The sequence below is a fragment of the Miscanthus floridulus genome, chromosome 14 (genome assembly GCF_019320115.1).
Source record: "Miscanthus floridulus cultivar M001 chromosome 14, ASM1932011v1, whole genome shotgun sequence".
NCBI classification, from domain to species: Eukaryota; Viridiplantae; Streptophyta; class Magnoliopsida; order Poales; family Poaceae; genus Miscanthus; species Miscanthus floridulus.
Genome location: NC_089593.1, coordinates 66,802,336 through 66,825,285, shown reverse-complemented (window position 1 = coordinate 66,825,285; position 22,950 = coordinate 66,802,336). Strand labels below are relative to the sequence as shown.

At 38.2% G+C, this 22,950-nt stretch overlaps 1 non-coding gene across 1 annotated transcript; it reads right to left on the bottom strand.

The window, feature by feature from the left end:
- Positions 1-9,906: 9,906 nt before the first annotated feature.
- LOC136506207 (small nucleolar RNA R71) lies at positions 9,907-10,015 on the bottom strand. The gene has a single exon (XR_010771432.1). It is a non-coding gene; the product is annotated as a small nucleolar RNA R71 (small nucleolar RNA).
- Between the last annotated feature and the right edge of the window lie 12,935 nt (positions 10,016-22,950).

The window sequence follows — 22,950 nt, the reverse complement described above, 5'->3', positions numbered from 1 at the left end:
TGTTATCATTAAATGAATCTATGACTATTTTTTATAATAAACCTATTTAGAAATATAAATGTTTCTAACAATTTTCAGAAATCTTATTAAATTTAAAAAATTTGATCAGCATAAACTCACAGCGACAATCTTTCTAGGAGCGAGGGAGTATTCTGCTAGCTCTAATTCGGTTATTCCGTAGGGAAGTGCTGAGAGCTGGTAGGCTGGTAGTGTCTAAGAAAATATTTCAGTCGGTCTATCAGCAGTGGGCACTATCGTCAATTTACGACACGCTTCACGCCTAATCATCCGGTGGATGGTCCAATTTCAGTTTGGCGAGCATTCCCTCAGAGTGAACGTTTCTGCTGTCTGATGCTGGTAACAGGGTAAATTTTTTTTTTTTGCTTTTTTGGCTCTTTTTTTTGAAATATATTCATAAATACACAGGAGGTATCCTTTCAAAATATAGGCCCTACGCCCGGCGCCAAGATCTACAGTGTCAAACTTGGCGTCAAGATCCATGGCGCCGAGCTCATGCCACGTCAACGACACGTAGAAAATGACCATGGACCTCAACGCCAGAGCAATTAGCGCCGAGACATGTAACCCAGCGCCCATCGCTATGGTGTCAAGCCCAGGTCAATATTTTGAAAACATATATTCCGCGTGTATTTATGAATATCTTTAAAAAAGGACAACAAATAAAAAATTCGCCCGGTAACAGTGTGACACATGGTGGACCCACACGTGAAGTTGGCGTAGGCGACGTGGTTCTTGTTCTTTTTCTCGGCCTCTTTCTCTTTCCGGCACTTCATTTTTTTCCTTTGTTTTCTTTTTTTTTCTTTTGATAAAGACAATCAAAGCGAGTGTCACGTCTTATATATCTGAAGAAAAACAAAGGCCGGTATAAAAGATGGACAATAAGACATAAAACAACCTCTGAATGAATACCATCGCCTTCTCTCGCCTTCCAGTTGACCAGTTCAGCCACACAGCCTTCCTCCTCTAGGCCACCACTCGGTCCCCCCTTCTCTCCTAACCAGCGATCTCGTTGGGGGATAGAGGAGTATGGATCCGATCCCTTTCCCCTTCGTAGTTCTTGGTTAGGTATGCGGATCCTTATTGATCTAGGTTTTAGTTTTTGGTGTTATTGTCGAGGTTGTGGCAGTGATGATACTTTGGAATAACGTCTCTCCGGCCTCTCCCTACCTCAACGATATTCGATCTGGCACTGGCGAAGGGCCAAGTGAGAGTTTGGTCTGTCAAATCTGTTGTTTTTCTTCAAATCTTGGCTTTTGGTGTGCTTATCAGAGGAAGCAATTGGTTGACTCTATAGCAAGGTCCGACATCTTCAACATGATGTTCTGATGGTGAAGGATTATAAGCCTATGTCCTTTGGAGGTTCTCTCTAAGCGATGTTCTTTCAGTGTGTACTAGATCTCGTTGTCAGCGACGAGTGGCTTTTTCGGTCTTCAAAGCCTTTGGTGAGGGTGTTTATAGGTGTCCCTTTTTTCTGTCTTCACAGTGCGATCTTCAAACTCAGGCAGACAGTGGATGATCAAAGGAAGAAGACGATCGATTTGGTCTTTGATGTACTCTTTTTTTCCTTTGTTTTCTCTACCAGATTTCATTTCTCACTTTATTTTTTTTTTACCTTTTTCTTTCTTTTCCCCGTCTTCTTTTCTACTAATATATCCATTTTTATTCTATATACTATGAGCAAAGCTTTTGTGTTATGAAACTAGCAAGATGGTCTGTGTAAATAGCGCGGGTATCTTTTCATTATATATTTAGATATTTTTGCCTCTGAAATAATCATTTTCCATTTTCTTATTGTGTTTGTCTTTCTCTCTACGTCTTGTTACACGAACGTTATGTACCTATATATCATCGATATATTTCTTAGCTTAAATCTATTATCATCTTTATATTCTCTTCCTTGCGAATTCAAGTTTAACCTTCATTTTTTTCTTCAATGAGCTTCAACTAATGTCAAGGTTATCACAAATTTTTTATCTTCTTTACTCTCTTAATTTAAAATTTATATTTATTTAGCTTGTTGTATTTTTAGTTATATTAGTTGTCACTCGTAAATGTTCCAAAATGATGCATATTCTTTTATACATTTTATGTGCTTATTTATGAGTAGTTATAATTTCTTATTTTCAAGACTTAATCTTTTTTATTATTAAATTTTTAGTGAATAGTACTTTTGTTTTTTTTTAAATACTACATTTTAGTTAGAACTTAGCTTCAGTCTAGCCTATTCTTTGTTCAATCTCACATGCTAGGCCAATGCAATTGTCACATACAGTGGGGTGTGTTTTGATTTTTCTTTTTTACCATCGTATCTCATGTCTCGTTTCCTTCCAAAATCTCTATCGTCGATTCCAGATTGTTAAACTCATTTTTTTTACTTCATTCATTTTCTTTTATGCCAAGCAATGTTGATCATCCCATATCTAATCCAGACTTCAAAATGTGTCTTTTGCCCATAGTGGCTTTGCATACTTGACCTAGGTCACGACACATAGGCACATAATACCTCTGGTTAATGCACAGCACAGGCCACCATTAGCTCGTCATTGTGCTTGTCTGCATCTGCCGTTTGTTTGCAATAGTTGCTTGCCCAGAGTCGTCATCGCTCGCCTGCGGCCTCTCTTAGCCATGCTCCACGGTCGCTCATGCTCCTTGCACGCCCATAACAAGCTGCTTCATGCTCGCCTGTTGCTGTCTTTTTGTCTAGCTACTGCTCCTCCGTCGCCTACAAACGCGTTTGTGTTTAGTCGAGAAGCGGGAGCTATTATATGCAAGTCATTGTTGCCTCATTGACCAAACTAGAACTTATTTAAATTTGTAACATGTTAGACGTGATAGAATCAGTCTCGCCTTGCTATATTTGGTTATTTGTTGAGCCTCATAGGATAGGACTGAGAGAGAATCCTATTAACTTCGATAATGATAGGATGAGCACGTCCAGACATCCGGACGCATCCCGACCCACGCCGCGCCTGTACCTATACCTCGGCCGCGCCTTTACCCCGACCCTGACACGCCTTCGCCCACATGCGTGCCTTATCAGCTACCGCTCCTCTCTCTCATGCCTCCAACGCTACTCCCTCCCTCTTTCTCTGCGGTGCGGGCGAGCGTCTCAGCACGACGACACATTGGCCTCGCCGTGAGCGAGCCATGACGAGGAGGCCCGAGCGGCCCTCGCACGGCGGCACAATGGCGCTGGCGGCCCCGGTCACGGGCGAACCAGCGCAGCAGGGCCTGTACGAGTGGCTCCCCGACGGATCTGGCTCCCTCTCCCAGTTGTGCGGGCGCTGCCTCCTTACCGCGTCGCGCAGCTACCGCCACCGGGGTCGCTGCCTCCGGTGAACTCCACACGTCGATGAGCCTCCATTCTCCCAAGCAGCATGGAGATGTTGCGCTGTGCTAAAAGTGCATGTTGCAAGCGTATGTTTCAAGTGTTTCAAAGGTATATTACAAGTGTTTTTTATGGATATTGCAAAAATCGATCGGGATGTTGTACATCATGTTGCATATATTGCAAGTGTTTTAGATGAATATTGTAAGCGTTTGTTTAAAATGTTTCATCTGTTTCAGACGTATGTTTGCAAACGTTTTGATCTAGATGTTGCATATGTTTTACACATATGTTGCAAGAGTATGTTCCAAATGTTTCAGTCTTATGTTGCAGCAAGTGTTTTCATATTGCAAGATGTAAGTGTTTATCTGGAAGTTGTATATGTTGCAATGGCTATACATGTATGTTGCAAGTGTATGTTTCAAATGTTTTGGTTGTTTTCAGAAGTATGTTAAAAATGTTTTATCTGGATGTTGCATATGTTGCTGTGGCTATACACATATGTTGCAAGCGTATGTGTTTTAAATATTTTATCTATTTTATACGTATGTTGCAGTAAGTGCTTCATGTTAAAGTGTTTTCATTAGCAGGCACGAGAAGCGAGCGCGCAGAGACGGTCCCGTGTGCATGCCCAGCAGCATGGCGTGCATGCACAGTGTGGGCGCGTGTAGTAGGATCTAGTAGGAGCATGCGGGCGCGTGAAGTAGGCGGGGGTAGGCAGCAGCAGCATGCATAGACGCGTAGCAGCAGGCGCATGTAGGTGCGTGCAGCAGACGGGGAGCAAACAGCAATAGCATGTGCATTAGGCAGGCAGGCGCGAGCGTCCGGACAAGGGCTAGCGTTCGAACGTCTAGACGCTAGCCACACTTTATTAAATTAGAACATGGCAGACATGGAGAAAAATATTTAAACATACATTGTATGTGGCATAATTTTTCTTGATAGATCTTGAAGGTTAGATCATCATGAGATCCGGCCAATGGTGGATACTCTTTTCTTTTCTTAATTAATCTCATAATTTTTATGCTCTTTCAACCTCTTCAAATCATGATCGAATTTCTTGATTCTTTAATCTTGAACGTCCGTTTCATAGTATGTATCCCATTTAGTTTCGTTCAATCTCGTATCATATCTAAACCATTAGAATTTGGGTGCACAACCAATAGCACGTAGCCTTTTTAAACATCAATTAAAAAGTATTTTCATGGTTTTTTATTTAGTTGTTTTGCTTTCTAACCAAAATAGAATAGAAACCATTTTGTCATTTTGTTTCAGATTTGGTTGCATATTAATTGTACCGTGCATTAACTCTTTATTTACTTATTTTGTTTCTCAATACATATACCTTTCAAATTAGTAGTTTTTAAATTTTTAATTCTGAATCTAGCTATATACTATGGTTTTGAGTATAGATTCTTTGGTTAAACCTACATAGTTAGATCATAAAAAATTGAACAATGCATACTTTTTTTCAATAAATCTCATAATTTCTCGGCCATCGACTCCTTTTAACATTGTATCCACAGGGAGGAGCGAAGGGGTGGCCAGAGATATTGACAAATATGCATACTTATGACAAGATCATTAACTCTCATACTATAGCTGGGGTAAGTCAAATAATAAATAAATAATAAGTGTAAGGCATTGATAGTAATCCAGAGATAGAAATAGATACTCATAAATATAGTATGGCTAGGCAGGAGATTAGTTAAGAGCAAAAGATTTCTAGGTCATTCCTTATTTACTAAGTCTTTTGTACACCTAAGTATATACACTTTCATCTATAACATAATTAACTCTGTATCTATGCATAAGGAACATTATTAAGGAAGTTCAAGAACAGAGCTTGTCTCCCTTCGCAACCGAGTTCTACTTGTTCTACAAACGGAGAGTGGACTACAAAGGACTCAACGAGAGTGTCACACTCGCGATCTACCACATGACCTGGAGTGTAGAGTGCATCCGTAGGTAAACAGTATTTAAGCACCACGCTTACATAATGTCGACCACTTAACTCACTCGAGTATTGAACTAAGTGCTTTGCAAACATATGCATAAATTCATCACCAATCATGACTATATCAAACATACAACTAGAACAAACTAGGAACATAATAAATAAAAATATAGTATTGAAGTAGCACAAAGTCATAAATATAGAGGGATACAATGGCTTTACTAGCCTCCAGACGGTGAATCCGGAATCCTAAGCAAATGTCCAACTCTACTTAAATCTTGCTAGCTAGCCTATACTAGAACTTTAAAGAATTGGAGCTCTATTCTCTTCTCTCTAGAAACCATAATTTCTGATCTGATCTTGACTTATGGCAGATGTCAAGGGAGGGGGATAGGAGCTGGTATATATAGGCCAGAGCATTAATTCTAGACCCTCGGATCAAACTGACTTGAATAAACGGCATAGATGCAATCCTTAAGACGGTGGAGAACCAACATACAAAGCTGGTGGCTGACTGGTGGGCCCAGGGGCCGGCTGGCCTGCAGGTGGTACCGGACGGCCCCACCTAGCGGTGCCTCGCTCTCCGCTTCAGTGTGGTGTCTTCTGGAACCTTCTAGGGTTGTTTTCGCTGTGGATAAGTGTGATTTACTTTGACGATTTGATCCACCTTGACGGTTTTCTGGATTAACCCTGCTGAAAACACATATTCATCAAAACTCATGGAAATTGTCAGTTTAAACCCCTAAGTCTATGTTGGTGATCATTTTCATGCGTGATTTTGATAGTTTATGATAGATGGTAACTACCGTCAACAGCAAGACACATCTAACTATTATCTTATGCATGCTAGTTTTGCATTTGATCAATCAATTCTTACAACTAGCATACACCACACAAGTATGGATATAGAATTTAAAAAGTATTATACAAGAAAACATATGTAATGCACGTACAAATGCATCAAACGAGTTTATGAGCTTGCTCCCTCTACTTGTGTGCTTCAAATTTTAATTGATCCCCTTACAATGTCATTTTATTTATTTGCTCCCCCTATCTTACTATCTTTGTGAATTACTTCTCCCCCTTTGGCATCAAATACCACAAAAGGTGAGCTCAAATTTTAGATAGGTTAGGGTGAAACCATGTTAGGTGAGGATCATTTTCCCATATTTGGTTCAATCTAGATCACTTACAAAAGATATTTAACTCGGTTTGATTCAAGGGCAAGCTTCTTCACACCTCATTTCAAGGGTTATCTTGGCCATGTTGAGTTAAACACTTATAGTCATTTTCTAGATTAAACACCAGGTTCACAAGCCCACAAATATGTCATATGCTACCACTAGATCATTTCAAACATAGAAGAAATAGTGGTACCACACAAGCATCAAATCCATTTGATTTTCATGAATGAGCCTAAGACATGATAGGAATGACTAGATGCACTAAACAAGTCCTTAGCAAGGAATGAATGACATGTCAATCAATTTTACCTTGCTTTGCTCAAAGGAGAGGCATGTCATATAAAGGTGGATGCATCAACACATATTTGAGAAGTCAAGTATGTTCAATTCATTCCTTAGCTTGCAAAACCTCTTCTCATCAAGTGGCTTGGTGAAAATGTTGGCAAGTTGATCATCGGTGCCCACACTCTCAATGCAAATGTCCCCTTTTGTTGGTGATCTCTAATGAAATGATGGCGGACATCTATGTGCTTTGTTCTTGAATGTTGAACCGGGTTGTTGGTGAGCTTCATGGCACTCTCATTGTCACATAGCAATGGCACTTGTTTGAATTTGATTCCAAAGTCACTCAAAGTAGCCTTCATCTAAAATAATTGAGCACAACAACTATCGGCCAAAATATACTTTGCTTCGGCGATTGAAAGTGCTACACTATTTTGCTTCTTTGATTACCAAAACACAAGTGATCTTCCCGATAATTGGCATGTGCCCGATGTGTTTTTTTTCTCAACTTTGCATCCCGCATAATCGGAGTCCGAATATCCAATCAACTCAAAACTTACTCATTTGGGATACCACAATCCAATATTTTGTGTATGCTTCAAATATCTCAATATTCTGTTTGTTGCCTTCAAATGACTTTCTCTTGGTGAGGCTTGAAATCTAGCACACATGCATACACTAAATATCATATCTAGCCATGATACGGTCACATAGAGTAGGCTTCCAATCATAGACAGATACATCTTTTGATCCACCATGTTGCCACTAGCATCACTATCCAAGTTTTATTTGTCTCCATTGGTGTACTAATAGCTTTAGCATCATCCATTCCAAACTTCTTGAGAATGTCTTTGATGTACTTGCCTTGACTCACAAATGTGTCATTCTTCATTTGCTTGATTTGAAGACTGTTGACGGTAGTTAACAAACATTATAAACCATCAATATAACTTGAATAAGGGCATGCAAGTAATCACCAACATAGACTTAGGGGTTTAAACAAACAAATTTCATAAGTTTTGGTGAATCTATGTTTTCAGCAGGGTTTATCTAGAAAACCATCAAGGTGGACCTATATGTCAGAGTTAATCACGCTTATCCGTAATGAGACGAACACCAAAATGATCTAGAAGACTCTAGAGGACACCACACTATGGCGGAGGGCGAGAGGACGCCAGGTGGGGCCGGCCGGCCCCACCTACAGGCCATCTGGCCTGTGGCGCCCACTGTCAGCCTCCTTTGAATGTTGGTATTCTACTGCCTTAGGGTTTGCATCTACACCGTCCTTTCAAGTCGATTTGATCCGAGGGCTCATAATTGATGCTAATGCCTATATACCAACCCTTACCTCCTCCCTAATGAATCAAGTCATTTGAGAAGACAGAAACCCTAATCATCCCCAAAGCTCCACCGTATTCTAGGGCATAGCTAGCTAGGCTAGGTCTAGAGGAAGGCAAGCTTCGCTTGGATTCTAGATCTTGTCAAGAGCGTGGCTTGGTATAGCCCTTTGTATCCTCTTTTGTACCTTTCATTATTTATATGTTTGCTACAATTGATTCGACATTATTCTTAATATTATTCATGTTCCTAGTTATCATGTTCATCGTCTACTTTGATTATATGCTTAGTATAGTTAGATTATCATCATGTTCAAGCATAAGTACGTATAGCGCTCGCTCTAAGGTACCAGGGGTGAGTGGTCGACATTGTGTAAGCGTGGTGCTAATACGTTGTTTACCTATGGATGCACCCTATATTCTGGGCCATGTGGTAGATCGTGGATGTGTCGCTCCCGTTGAGTCCTTTGTAGTCCACTCCCCGAATATAGGACAAGTAGGATTTAGTTACGAAGGAAAACAAGCTCTGTTCTTAATCTTCCTTAGTAATATCCCTTATGTGTAGATATGAAATTGATCTTAGCCATGACTACTAAGTGTAATTATACTAATCAACATATGCTTTGACTTGTAATTAAGAATGACTTAGGAATTATTTCTCTAATATTCTATCTAGCCATGCTAATGCCATAGAAAGGAGTACTCTGAGTGATTATTTATCATTTATCGTTCTTATCATATTTATCTCTTAACTTACCCCTGTTGTGAGTAGAAGTTGGTTATAGTTTATTTCTCCATCATATGTATAAGTTATCAATATATTCCAACTACCCGTCCTTCCCTGTGGTAAAAATATAAATAACGATACCTAGAATACTCCCGGGTGAAGTGCTACAATGGTATAATTATCTGTGCACTTGCAGATCCCTTCATATATATATATATTTATGTTCTTTCTAGTCTCATATAATATTAGAAGTATTTCTCAGTGTCATTCTAGTAGTGATACTAGGTAGTGCCAGCAAGCATTTATGGCATCATTGCTAGGGATGACAACTTAGTAAAAGTGATGTTAAAAAATGTCAACAACATTAGGTGGCTACTTAAACAAGTGATAAGTTAATAAATACCAAGAAGCATTTCTAGCGCCATTGTTGGGGAAGGTAGCTAGGCATGAAGGAATATTGATAAACTTATACTTATTGATGTGATCGAGGAAAACCATTGACCTCTGCTCAATCAGGCTTACCCTTGTTCTGTCTACTTTTATATCTTATTCAGGGTATTGTACGACCGGTTTTGACCTTCCAACAAATTATGTTGAAGATCCAAAAGCATTAATCAGAAGGACTAGAGCTAAACTCAAGAAGGTTCTAGCTTTAGAATCAGAAGACAACCAGACAAGGTGGAGCTTAACACTAGTTTTTGAAGCCATGGCCAACAAGACTCTCCATAAATTCTATGCTCCAACTACTGCCAACATCCGTACTGGTCCAGCGATCAACATTGGAGACAATGCTTTTGAACTCAAGCTAGCTCTCATCAACATGGTGCAAGCTAACCAGTTTTGCAAAAAGGCACATGAAGATGCGAGTGCTCATCTTCAACACTTCTTGGAGATCTATAACACTTTCACCATCAAAGGAGTTACTAGAGACGCCATATTACTTCGCCTCTTCCCATTTTCACTTTTGGGGAAGGCGAAGCAATGGTTCTATGCCAACAAAGATAGAAATACTACATGGGATAACTACTTCACTGCCTTCCTAGCAAAGTTCTTTGCCACAGGCAAGACCAATGCTCTGCATGGGAGAATCTCAAGTTTTTAGCAGCAACATAATGAATCTATCCCTGAGACATAGGAACGCTTCCAAGATTACATATCATAATGTCCTTATCATGGGATGGAGGATTGGCTACTCATGCAGACTTTCTACCACGGGTTGACAAACAACACCCATGAGAATATGGATGCCGCTACTAGAGGTGCTTTCTTATCACTCATAATTGCACAAGCAACAGCTCTTATGGAGAAGGTGGTCCCCAACCAAGGTTATAATGAAGAACGTCTCTAGACTCACAAGAGAAGTGGAGGTATGCATCAACTCAAGGAGGTAGACATGCTATCTGCCAAGATGGACCTGCTGATGAAAAAGCTCGAAGACCGAGCCAATGAGAAGCAAGAAGTCATGCACATTCATGACTCTCGCATGACGTGTGAAGAGTGTGGCAATATTGGGCATTCAGGAACAACTGTCCTAAAACCCATGAGGATGTAAACTTCATCATCAACAACAACTATCGTCCTCAACAAAATCAAGGATGGAATCAGCAACAAAGGCCAAACTACTAAGCATACTACTGCATACAACCATCGACAGGAAGATGGATAGACTATTCCTTACCTAAAAAGAAAGGTGATTCAAGAAGACCTATCATCCCCATCGCCATTAGACCTCACATATTCCAAGAAGTTGTCTGTGACTTCAGAGCAAGTGTCAACATCATGCCTAAGATAATTAATGGAGATACTTTGTTGTACACAAACATGCGTTTGTAGCTTGGAGATCAGTCTCTCTGCTACCCTAAGGGAAATCTCGAAGACACCATTGTTTGAGTGGGATAATCATATGTTCCCATAGACTTTATGGTTTTGGAAACATGTGGAGATGTAAGGGCACCCATTATTCTGGGCCAACCTTTCCTGAGCACCGCAAAATCCATCATCTACACGGATAGTGCCAAGATCTGTTTCACAATCAAGGATAGAAAGTAGAAATTTACTTTCAAGAATCATATCTTGCAATCTTCTGGACATCCACAAACGCCATACTTGCCCAAAGAGACAACAGTGACCAAGAAGAAGAACAGCAGAAGAAGAAGGAAGAACAAGGCTAGGCAGCCACAAGAAGAACCAGTCAATATGATCAACACACTCCAATCCAAGTACGACCACCTCCTCGCTTCACCATTCCTTACCAAGAAGGAAGACCCAGGTGTGTCGACGATCGAGTGCACCATTGGATAAATTTTCCACAACACCTTCTGCGACATTAGGTCAGATGTCAACATAATGTCCAAGGTAACATATGACTACTTATTTGATGATGAATCTTTGTTCCCTACATATATGCAATTATAGATGGCGGACCAATCAATCTGATTTTCGGAGGGAATAGCAAAAGATATCATGGTAAGAATATAAGATCACTATGTCTCTGCCAACTTCATGGTCCTAGACATGGGAGGAGAAGAGAAAGACGTACCTATCATCCTTGGAAGACCATTCCTCAACACAACCAACGCGATCATTTATGTTGGATCTGGATAAGTCCACTTCTAATTTCTAGGAGAAAAGGTACGTTGTTATTTCAATAGTTATACCACTTATGAACAGCCAAAAGAAGACCCGCTCCAAGAGACGCCGAGCATCCCAACGCCGGAAGAATCAACTCCCCAAGAATGAAGAAGATGAGGAACCTGTGAAAGATGAACCTACTCTACCCAAATCAAATCCACAGACTAAGTAGGTGTGGAAGGAAAAGGTGACATTATCAGAGTCACCATCGCAAGAGGTGTAATCATCAAGGTCTCCATCTCTGGGACCGACAAATGCATCCAAAGAATGAACAAAACAGGAGAAAAGTACTGTCCGAAGGACTTCAAAATCTGAACCCTCATCGGGACATAAAATTGGTAGTTATCCATATTTACTTTTTTGCATTGCATAATTCATTTCCACTTTAGCATGTTTACTTTTCTACATTTGTTTTGCACTTAGAAAAGAAAATAAAAATCTTATCATTGCATTATAAAATCCTAAGCCCGATGTGAATAATTCTACGGCGTTTAGAAACCTACAAGAATATTCACTGTGGAGGCAAAAAATAGAAATACCATGCATACATTATATTTAGAAAATCCAAAAATACTAGACAGACATCCTGCTAAAGACTTGTCAATTTGAAAATATTTCTAAACCTCAAGAACAACTAGTCTCTGGATGGCTGACCGCTAACCCCTTATCCTAATCCGTTTCTCAAGTTTTGGTGTTCTTGTTAGTACTTTGCAGGATGATGCACAAGATCAAGAGTAAGATTACCTAATTGTATCCACCTCATGTCACCCGATGAATGAGAAGGACATCCATTGGCCAAACCACTCTAAGAAGGATCACTCAACATCAACATTCGACCACGACAACATCCAGCTTGGGAGAAGAGAATCTCCTATGTATCTAGATAAGTATTTCTTTTCCTTTTATTCCTAAGTTCGCTATATACTAGTTAAAAAAAGAGATGCATAGCTAAAAATAAAATAAAAAGTTATCTTAGTTAGTTATATATATTAGTAGGGGTGTGATCTTAAAAATAAAAACAAAATAAAAAGTGTGTGTTTAGAGCTAAATAAAATAAAAGGACTCTGAAGATAATCTCTTGAATGGAAATGATGAATAGTTGCTCTGTTATAATTCCTTTCAAGTACCTAGTTTTTAGCCTTGAATTCTGTCGAGTTTTGGATAAGACTATTTTGATATAAGAGTTTACTCTAAATTTGAAATTCATGGGTAGCATATACTTGATCTAAGTCTAGGTAATTGACGGATACGATATGAAAAGGTCTGAGCTGTTGTTTATGTTGTTCTACGTGACACTAGAGTTCCAGAGATTTATCTTTTGAAAAACGTAAAAATTCTACATGATGAGCTCCTATATGGCAAAGCTTGAATTCCTACCAGAGCCATATATGATATTTAGAGTAGAAAAACTTCCACTCATATATGCTACTTGTTTTGCATTGAGTTTAGTCAAGCTTTGCTGACCTTTATGAGAGGTTTGTCATGCTCTTAAAATCAAGATCACGTACACACCACCACATATGTTTTACTCTTACACTAGGAGTAAACAACAAAAACATGCTTGATAGGTTTTCCATCCCCCAAATAAATCCTCCAAAGTTCTTGTTGCTATCTCTCAAAAGTTTTGCTGCAAAAAATAAGAAGCATGGGGCTATGCAAAAGTTATTCAAAAAAAGAGAAAAGAAAAAAAAAGAGTTGAGAAAAAATGGGCAAATGTCCGAGATATCTAAAACAATGGGTACTCAGATGCCCGCCTGAAAAAAAAAGATGAATAAGATAGCCCATGTTTTCTTGTAAATATTTTCAAGTTTCAAAAGAGAGATGTTTTCAAGGAGCATAGTAGAATTTGGTTAGCCACCATATATATGTGCACCATACATCCATACACATGCACATCTTGATTTGATTGTATGACTTAACTCTCTTTGGATCTGAGGTTTGACTTTATAATATGTGTATTACAAGTATGCGCTTTCATGTTTTCTCCACTCCTATGAGCTCTACATAAGCCTTAGTTGTAGAAAGAAAAAGGCATAACATCATTATTGCCTTGGTGAGGATCCACAAATACCACATATATTGAGAGACTTGAGAGAGTCATACAATGGAAGCTCCGAGTTTTATTTTGAAAACCTATAAAAACTCTAGAATAATGGTTGAACAAAGAACTTGAGATATAGTGCTTGACTTGATCGTTCTGTCTTTTAATTGCTCAAGACCTAAGTGAAGGCTAAGAAGCCCCATGGTTGATGGTAATATGGGTAAGTTTGAAAGTCAGATCGATTTATTCTAATCCGGAGAAGAATTCTTGTTTGAACGCATGTGTACTTTTGAGGAGTGAAAACATTGAAGCAACTCCTAATCCATTTGCTAAGTTTAGCATTGCTCAAGGATGAGCAAAGTTTAAGCTTGGGGGAGTTTGTTGATGGTAGTTAATAAACATTATAAACCAACAAGGTGTTTAAACTAACAAATTCCACAAGTTTTGGTAAATCTGTGTTTTCAGCAGGGTTTATCTAGAAAACCGTCAAGGTGGACTTATATGTCAGAGTTAATCGCACTTATCCACAACAAGATGGACACTAGAAGGATCTAGAAGACTCTAGAGGACACGACACCACGGTAGAGGGCAAGAGGCTGCCCCCACCTACAGGCTGACTGGCCTGTGGGGCCCACTGTCAGCCTCCTTCTTCGAATGTCGGTTCTCCACCGCCTTAAGGTTTGCATCTATGTCGTCCTTTCAAGTTGGTTTGATCCGAGAACTCATAATTGATGCCATGGCCTATATATACCAGCCCTTACCCCCTCCCTGATGAATCAAGTCATTTGAGAAGACAAAAACCCTAGTTATCCTTAGAGCTCCACCATATTCTAGGGCATAGCTAGCTAGGCTAGGTATAGAGGAAGGCAAGCTTCGCTTGGATTCTAGATCTTATTAAGAGCATGGTTTGGTATAGCCCCTTGTATCCGCTTTTATATCTTTCATTATTTATATGTTTGCTACAATTGATTCGATGTTGTTCTTAATATTATTCATATTCCTAGTTATCATGTTCATCGTCTACTTTGATTATATGCTTAGTATAGTTAGATTATGATCATATTCAAGCATAAGTTCGTATAGCGCTCGCACTAAGGTATCAGGGGTGAGTGGTTGACATTGTGTAAGCGTGGTGCTTATACATTGTTTACCTGCGAATGCACCCTATATTCTAGGCCATGTGGTAGATCGTGGAAGTGACACTCACGTTGAGTCCTTTATAGTCCACTCCCCGAATCTAGGACAACTAGGATTTAGTAACGAAGGAAGACAAGCTTTGTTCTTAATCTTCCTTAGTAATATCCCTTATGTGTAGATATGAAGTTGATCTTAGCCATGACTACTAAGTGTAATTGCACTAATCAACGTATGCTTTGACTTGTAATTAAGAATGACTTAGGAATCATTCCACTAATATTCTATCTAGCAATGCTAATGCCATAGAAAGGAGTACTCTGAGTGATTATTTATCATTTATCATTCTTATCATATTTATCTCTTGACTTACCCCTGTTGTGAGTAGAAGTTGGTTATAGTTTATTTCTCCATCATATGTATAAGTTATTAATATATTCCAACTGCTCGTCCTTCCCTGTGGTAAAAATATAAATAACAATACCTGGAATACTCCTGGATGAAGTGCTGCAATGGTATAATTATTTGTGCACGTGCAAATCCCTTCATATATATATTTACATTTTTCTAGTCACATAAAATATTAGAAGTACTTCTCAGTGTCATTCTAGTAGTGGTACTAGATAGTACCAACAAGCATTTCTAGCATCATCACTAGGGATGACAACTTAGTAAAAGTTCTGTTAAAAAATGTTGACAATATTAGGTGGCTACTTAAACAAGTGATAAGTTAATAAACACCAACAAAGACCAAGGAAGTAACTAAGCTCTCCAATCATGGACATCTCAAACTCATTTGCCATTATCTTTTCAAACTCCTCACAAAAATCTTGATTGGTTGATCCAAAGATAATGTCATCAACAAAGATTTGCAACATAAACATGTCATTGCCTATCTTCTTAGTGAAGAGAGTGGTGTCAACCTTACCCATCTTGAATCCCTTAGAGAGTAGGAAATCCCTCAACCTCTCATACCATGCTCTTGGTGCGTGCTTCAATCCATACAATGACTTCTTCAACTTGTAGATATGGTTGGGTTTCTTGTCATCTTCAAAACTGAGAGATTCCTTAACATACACAAGGTCATTAATGTACCCTTTGAGAAATGCACTCTTAACATCCATTTGGTATAACTTGATGTTGTGGGCACAAGCATAGGCTAACAAGATCCTAATTGCTTCTAATCTTGCAACCGAGGTATATGTTTCTCAAAAGTCAAGACCTAACTTGAGTATAACCTTAAGCCACTAATCTTGCTTTGTTCCTTACTACTATCTCATCTTGATCTTGCTTGTTCCAAAAGACCCACTTTGTTCCAATCACATTATGATCCTTAGATCTCTCAACTAATTTCCATACTTGATTTCTTGTGAAGTTGTTTAGCTCTTCATGCATAGCATTCACCCAATCAACATCTTTCAAAGCTTTATCTATCTTTTTAGGTTCAATGGATGACACAAATGAGAAATGCTCACAAAATGATGCCAATCTTGATCTAGTTTTCACACCTCTTGATGTATCACCAATTATGGAGTCCAAAGGATGATCTCTTGCAATATTGGTTGGTTGGAGCACTTGAACTTGATTGCTTGCACTTTGTTGATCATTGTTGTTGATCTTGCTCTTTGTCATCACTTGCACTAGCTTGATTTTGATCATGAGAACCACTAGCTTGCACATTTGAGTTAGAGAGCACTTGATTCTTGCCATCTTCAACACCAATCACCTCTCTAGGCCTTATGTCACCAATGTCCATGTTCTTCATTGCATTGACCAATTGAGTGCCTCTCACATCATCTAGATTCTCATCTTCCTCTTGGGAACCATTGGTTTCATCAAATTCAACATCATGCACCTTCTCAAGAGTACCACTGGCTAAATTCCAAACTCTATAAGCTTTGCTAGTAGTGGAGTAACCAAGCAAGAAGCATTCATCACACTTATTCTCAAACTTTCTCAATCTAGTGCCTTTCTTTAATATGTAGTATTTGCAACTAAAAACCCAAAAGTATGCAATGTTTGGCTTTCTTCCAATCAGGAGCTCATATGGTGCCTTCTCCATTATTGGGTGATAATAGAGGCGGTTGCTATAGTAGCAAGCCATGTTGATTGCTCTGGCCCAAAATGAATGACTCACATCGTACTCACTCAACATTGATCTTGCCATGTCAATCATGTTCTATTTTTCCTCTCAACTAGGCCATTTGATTATGGAGTGTACTTGACCAAGAATTAATGTCTAATTCCAAACTCATCATAAAGCTCATCAACTCTTGTCTTCTTAAACTCACTACAATTGTCACTTCTCACTCTCTTGATGGTTATTTCAAACTCATTTTGTATTCTCTTGATGAATGTCTTGAAGATTGCAAACACATCACTCTTATCAACAAGAAAGGACACCTATGTATATCTAGTGAAATCATCCACTACTATAAATCCATATTTATTTTCACCAATGTTAGTGTATGTGGTTGGTCCAAATAAGTCCATGTCCAACAACTCAAATTCCTTAGATGTGCTCATCATTCTCTTCTTAGGATGTGTGTTACCAACTTGCTTTCCGGCTTGACATGCACTACATAGCTTATCATTTTCAAATATGACATCTTTCAAGCCCTTTACTAGATCATGCTTAATCAACTTGTTCAATTATTTCATTCCAACATGACCAAGCCTTCTATGCCATAACCAATCCATGCTAGACTTAGTGAGCAAACATGTTGACAATTGAGCTTCTCTAGCATTAAAATCAACCAAGTATAGATTCTCATATCTAAATCCTTTGAATATCATGTTAGAGCCATCTACACTTATGATCTCTACATCATCCACACCAAATATGCACTTGAAACCAAGATCACATACTTGAGCTACCAATAATAGGTTGAAGTTCAAGCTCTCTACTAGTAGCACATTGGAAATGCACAAGTCATTGGATATTGCAATCTTACCAAGCCCCTTGACCTTGTCTTTGCTATTATCACCAAATGTTATACTATCAACCCCATTGCTATCACTTGTGTTGATTGAATTGAACATTCTTGAATCACCGGCCAGGTGTTGTGTGCACCCACTATCAAGCACCTAATGCCTTCCTCCAGCTTTGTAATTGACCTATAAAAGAAGATCAATTCTTTTTAGGTACCCAAACTTGCTTGGGTCCTCAAGGTTAGTTACTAAGCTCTTTGGCACCCAAATGGCTTTCTTCTTTGAGCCCACAATTGGTGCACTAATGAACTTAGCATGCACACCATTCACACCCTTGGTAAGCATATAACAAGAATCAAATTTGATTGAGGATACATTAGCATTCTTGCTCTTGTTCTTGCAATATTGCTCCCTTCACAAAATTATTATTGTGAGTGACAAAGGTCGCCTTGCCTTTCTTGGGGGTTATTGGCACTTCTTAGCATAGCTACTAGGTTTGTATCCCTAGAAACGGCGTCAGAAGTGCCTTGTTGGTATTTCTTAGCAACATCACTAGTATGTAGCAATGCTACTAAGAAATAGCCTTGATAGTTCCTTAATAATTTTAGATATTTATCCATAAGTGCACGGAGCTATCATTGTAGCATTTCACAAGAATATATTCAGGGCATCGTTATTTATATTTTCCCAAAGGAAGGCATTTATTGATTAAGAGTCTAGTATGGATATGATCGTGAATAATAATGCTTGCAAGTACACCAATATATATATCAGGGATAAAAATGGTGATTTCAAGATAGTGGACACACACTTGGCATTCCTCAAAGGATAAAATAAAAAGAAAGAATAAAAGAATAATCCTAATTCAAGTAGGCATTGATCTAGTATAGTCATACAAAGATTAGTTAATGATCATACAAGTTACATAATTAGTTTTAGGGCTAAATGTGAAGCAAGTCAGGAGGCCACCGAGTACTAGTCTGCTAGCAACCTCATGTGGTAATTTAGACTCCTACATCCCAAACGAACATGAGGGATTATAAGGGACGGACAGGGCTATCACCACCTGCCGCCTACCACCTCGACCGTGGAGAGGGACAATGCATTCACCTAACTCTCCATACCCAAGCACCATGCTTGCGTATACAGAAACTACCCAAATCCCCTTGGGTCCCTGACCCTACGGATCAGCAGGTAAAGGACTTGGACACACCCGAAAGCACGATGAGCCACCACCTCAACTTAGCTCTAATCCTAATTATATAAGTTATATGAGTAGTTAAGCATAAAGTCATGTGTGCTATTCTCATGATACACAAACTATAGACTAGTTCATATATCAAGATTATAACACAATAACTATACTCTAGTTCATAAGTATGACTATAATTATAATATGAGAGGATAACTTTGGAAGAACTCATGTTTCTATTCATACCTAAAGGTCTCTTCTTCTAAGGAGCCAAGCTCTCCAAGATAGCTTTGCCTTGCTCTAAACTACTAAAAGTAAAGCTACAACTAAGTGAGGTGTGAGGGAACTCAAGTGGTGTGTGAGTATGCCAAATAGTGTGTGTTGTAGAGGGGGGGTACCCCTCTATTTATACAAGGAGTAAGGGCGGTGCTATAGTTATTCTTTACGTGAAGTCCCGAGCTACACCGCCTTAGCATGTCCACATGCGAAGGGGTGACCGAGAGGAGCTGATGGAGGGTCGGCTGCCCCCTAACCAGGCCGCCTCATCATCGCCTTTGCGTGGTGGGCTGTGGGCTGGACCTAGATCACTCCTTGGTGGGTACTTTGGCTGGTTGAGTCGAGTTGACGGGCGTCTCCATTGTTCCTTTGCATGAATCAAAGTCGAAAAGTGCCTTTCAGTGAATTTTTCCATGTATTTGTGTTTATGTCCTGCAAAAAACAATATTCTCCAAATACATGTGGAACTTAGTTAATACTTAATAGTAAATGCATATGTGTTTAAGATTGCCAATTTCTTCTCTTTTTGTACCTTAGTTGGCGGTCGAATTTGATCGTTAAAGACCGCCAACAAGATCCCCCAAGCTTAACCTTTGCTCGTCCCGAGCAAATAGCTAAGTTATTGGTTGTTGATCTAGAGTTGTTACTATGCCGAATATAATTTACAAGTGCCATGCCTATAACTATGGATGAAAACGGTACAGATATTTATTCGACCGTCCGTTCGACCGAACAAATATGAACACTTATCTGGATAGTTACTCGGATATCCAGATTTTTTTTCGGATACGGATAATAAAACGGATATCTTAGGCGGATATCAAATACGGATGTAATATCATCGATATCCGGCGGATATCGGATAATCCGGTTAAGTATCGGATATATCCGGATATTAAAACGGATATTATCTGGATATTATTCAAACTTTCTCAAATGAAAAAATGGCCTATATAAGGATTGTAGATCTTGATGAGCTAAACAAACTTGGTATTCAAAACTTTTCAATTTGAGACAATCTAGGGTTCCGAAAACTAGTTTGTAGGCGTCGAAATTTAAAAATCACAAATTTGAACCGTCCAAACTATCTCAAATGGAAAGTTGACCAAAACAACAATTGTAGATCTTGATGAGTTGAACAAACTTGGTATTCAAAACTTTTCAATTTGAAGTCATTTAGAGTTCATAATACTAGAGTCAAAGTGTTGTTTTTTCATTTGACCAAATTTGACTTGGTCAAACTTGCTCAAATGAGACACTAAATGACCTCAGATGAAAAAACTCTGAATACCAAGTTTGATCATCTCAGCAAGATCTACAATTGTTACATAGCTCATTTTCCCATTTAAGAAAGTTTTATCAAACACTAGTCACGAATTCTTGAATCTCATATAGACTTTCTAAAACTATGTCACACACTTGTGAAATTTAAACTACATTTTATTCAAACTTTCTCAAATGAAAAAATGGCCTATATAAGGATTGTAGATCTTGATGAGCTGAACAAACTTGGTATTCAAAACTTTTCAATTTGAGACAATCTAGGGTTCCGAAAACTAGTTTGTAGGCGTCGAAATTTAAAAATCACAAATTTGAACCATCCAAACTATCTCAAATGGAAAGTTGACCAAAACAACAATTGTAGATCTTGATGAGTTGAACAAACTTGGTATTCAAAACTTTTCAATTTGAAGTCATTTAGAGTTCATAATACTAGAGTCAAAGTGTTGTTTTTTTATTTGACCAAATTTGACTTGGTCAAACTTGCTCAAATGAGACACTAAATGACCTCAGATGAAAAAACTCTGAATACCAAGTTTGATCATCTTAGCAAGATCTACAATTGTTACATAGATCATTTTCCCATTTGAGAAAGTTTTATCGAACACTAGTCACGAATTCTTGAATCTCATATAGACTTTCTAAAACTATGTCACACACTTGTGAAATTTAAACTACATTTTGTTCAAACTTTCTCAAATGAAAAAATGGTCTATATAAGGATTGTATATCTTGATGAGCTGAACAAACTTGGTATTCAAAACTTTTCAATTTGAGACAATCTAGGGTTCCGAAAACTAGTTTGTAGGCATCGAAATTTAAAAATCACAAATTTGAACCATCCAAACTATCTCAAATGGAAAGTTGACCAAAACAACAATTGTAGATCTTGATGAGTTGAACAAACTTGGTATTCAAAACTTTTCAATTTGAAGTCATTTAGAGTTCATAATACTAGAGTCAAAGTGTTGTTTTTTCGTTTGACCAAATTTAACTTGGTCAAACTTGCTCAAATGAGACACTAAATGACCTCAGATGAAAAAACTCTGAATACCAAGTTTGATCATCTCAGCAAGATCTACAACTGTTACATAGCTCATTTTCCCATTTGAGAAATTTTTATCAAACACTAGTCATAAATTCTTGAATCTCATATAGACTTTCTAAAACTATGTCACACACTTGTGAAATTTGAACTACATTTTATACAAACTTTCTCAAATGAAAAAATGGCCTATATAAGGATTGTATATCTTGATGAGATGAACAAACTTGGTATTCAAAACTTTTCAATTTGAGACAATCTAGGGTTCCGAAAACTAGTTTGTAGGCATCGAAATTTAAAAATCACAAATTTGAACCATCCAAACTATCTCAAATGGAAAGTTGACCAAAACAACAATTGTAGATCTTGATGAGTTGAACAAACTTGGTACTCAAAACTTTTCAATTTGAAGTCATTTAGAGATCATAATATTAGAGTCAAAGTGTTGTTTTTTCATTTGACCAAATTTGACTTGGTAAACTTGCTCAAATGAGACACTAAATGACCTCAGATGAAAAAACTCTGAATACCAAGTTTGATCATCTCAGCAAGATCTACAATTGTTACATAGCTCATTTTCCCATTTGAGAAAGTTTTATCAAACACTAGTCACAAATTTGAACTACATTTTGTTCAAACTTTCTTAAATGAAAAAATGGCCTATATAAGGATTGTAGATCTTGAATCCATGACCATGACTCCATGAGACCCATGAAGCCATGAGCTTGGCTATTTCTACTCATGCCACGAAGATTGGTGCTTGTATTTTGTTTGATGTATGATGTATCTATATCTTTATCTTATTTGTTGCTTTACTCTTTAGTCTTTTGGCTTAATCTAGATGGATTATGGACTCATAGAGTGGTGTAATGGTTTGCGCACGTATGATATATATATATATGCTGCTTTTACTCAATATCCGAATAGATATTTGTATCCGACCTTCTCCGAATCCGATTCATACCGTATTCAATACTCATTATTCATATCCGTAACCGAGTCAATCCATATTCGTATATGTATGCGAACGCTATCTGTGTCCGAATCCGAATCCGAACAGAAATATGAAAACAAATATAATATGAGTGATATCCGTTCGTATCCGATCCGTTTTCATCCCTACCTATAACTAAGTATTCTTTCTCAACTTAAATAAGTTTGGCATTCTATCCACCCTTTTAACTTAACTCCCATGGGGCTTATTGCTTTTCCAAGTCTTAGGTGGTTGCAAAATATAACGGTTTTAACAGAATTACCAGTCATTCATTCTTTGATCAATCTTCTATCCAAAGGTTTTATGAGTTTTGCAAAATGAAATGTAAGTTCCTCAAATGATCCACTCGATCGCTCAATGTGTATGATCCTCACCAAGGCATTTGATTATTTTGCCTTCTTTTCATCCTATCTCTAAAAATGCTTTGGGTGGAGTTTTAGGGAGGTATGAATGAGAGGCATACTTGCATCACATATATTGCTAAGTCAAAAACTGGATCCAAGGAGATGCAAGTCATACGCTTTGATCAAGATGTGCAAGTGTGTGGAATATTTCCTAATCCTAACATTTTTTGTACTCCTTTGATCAT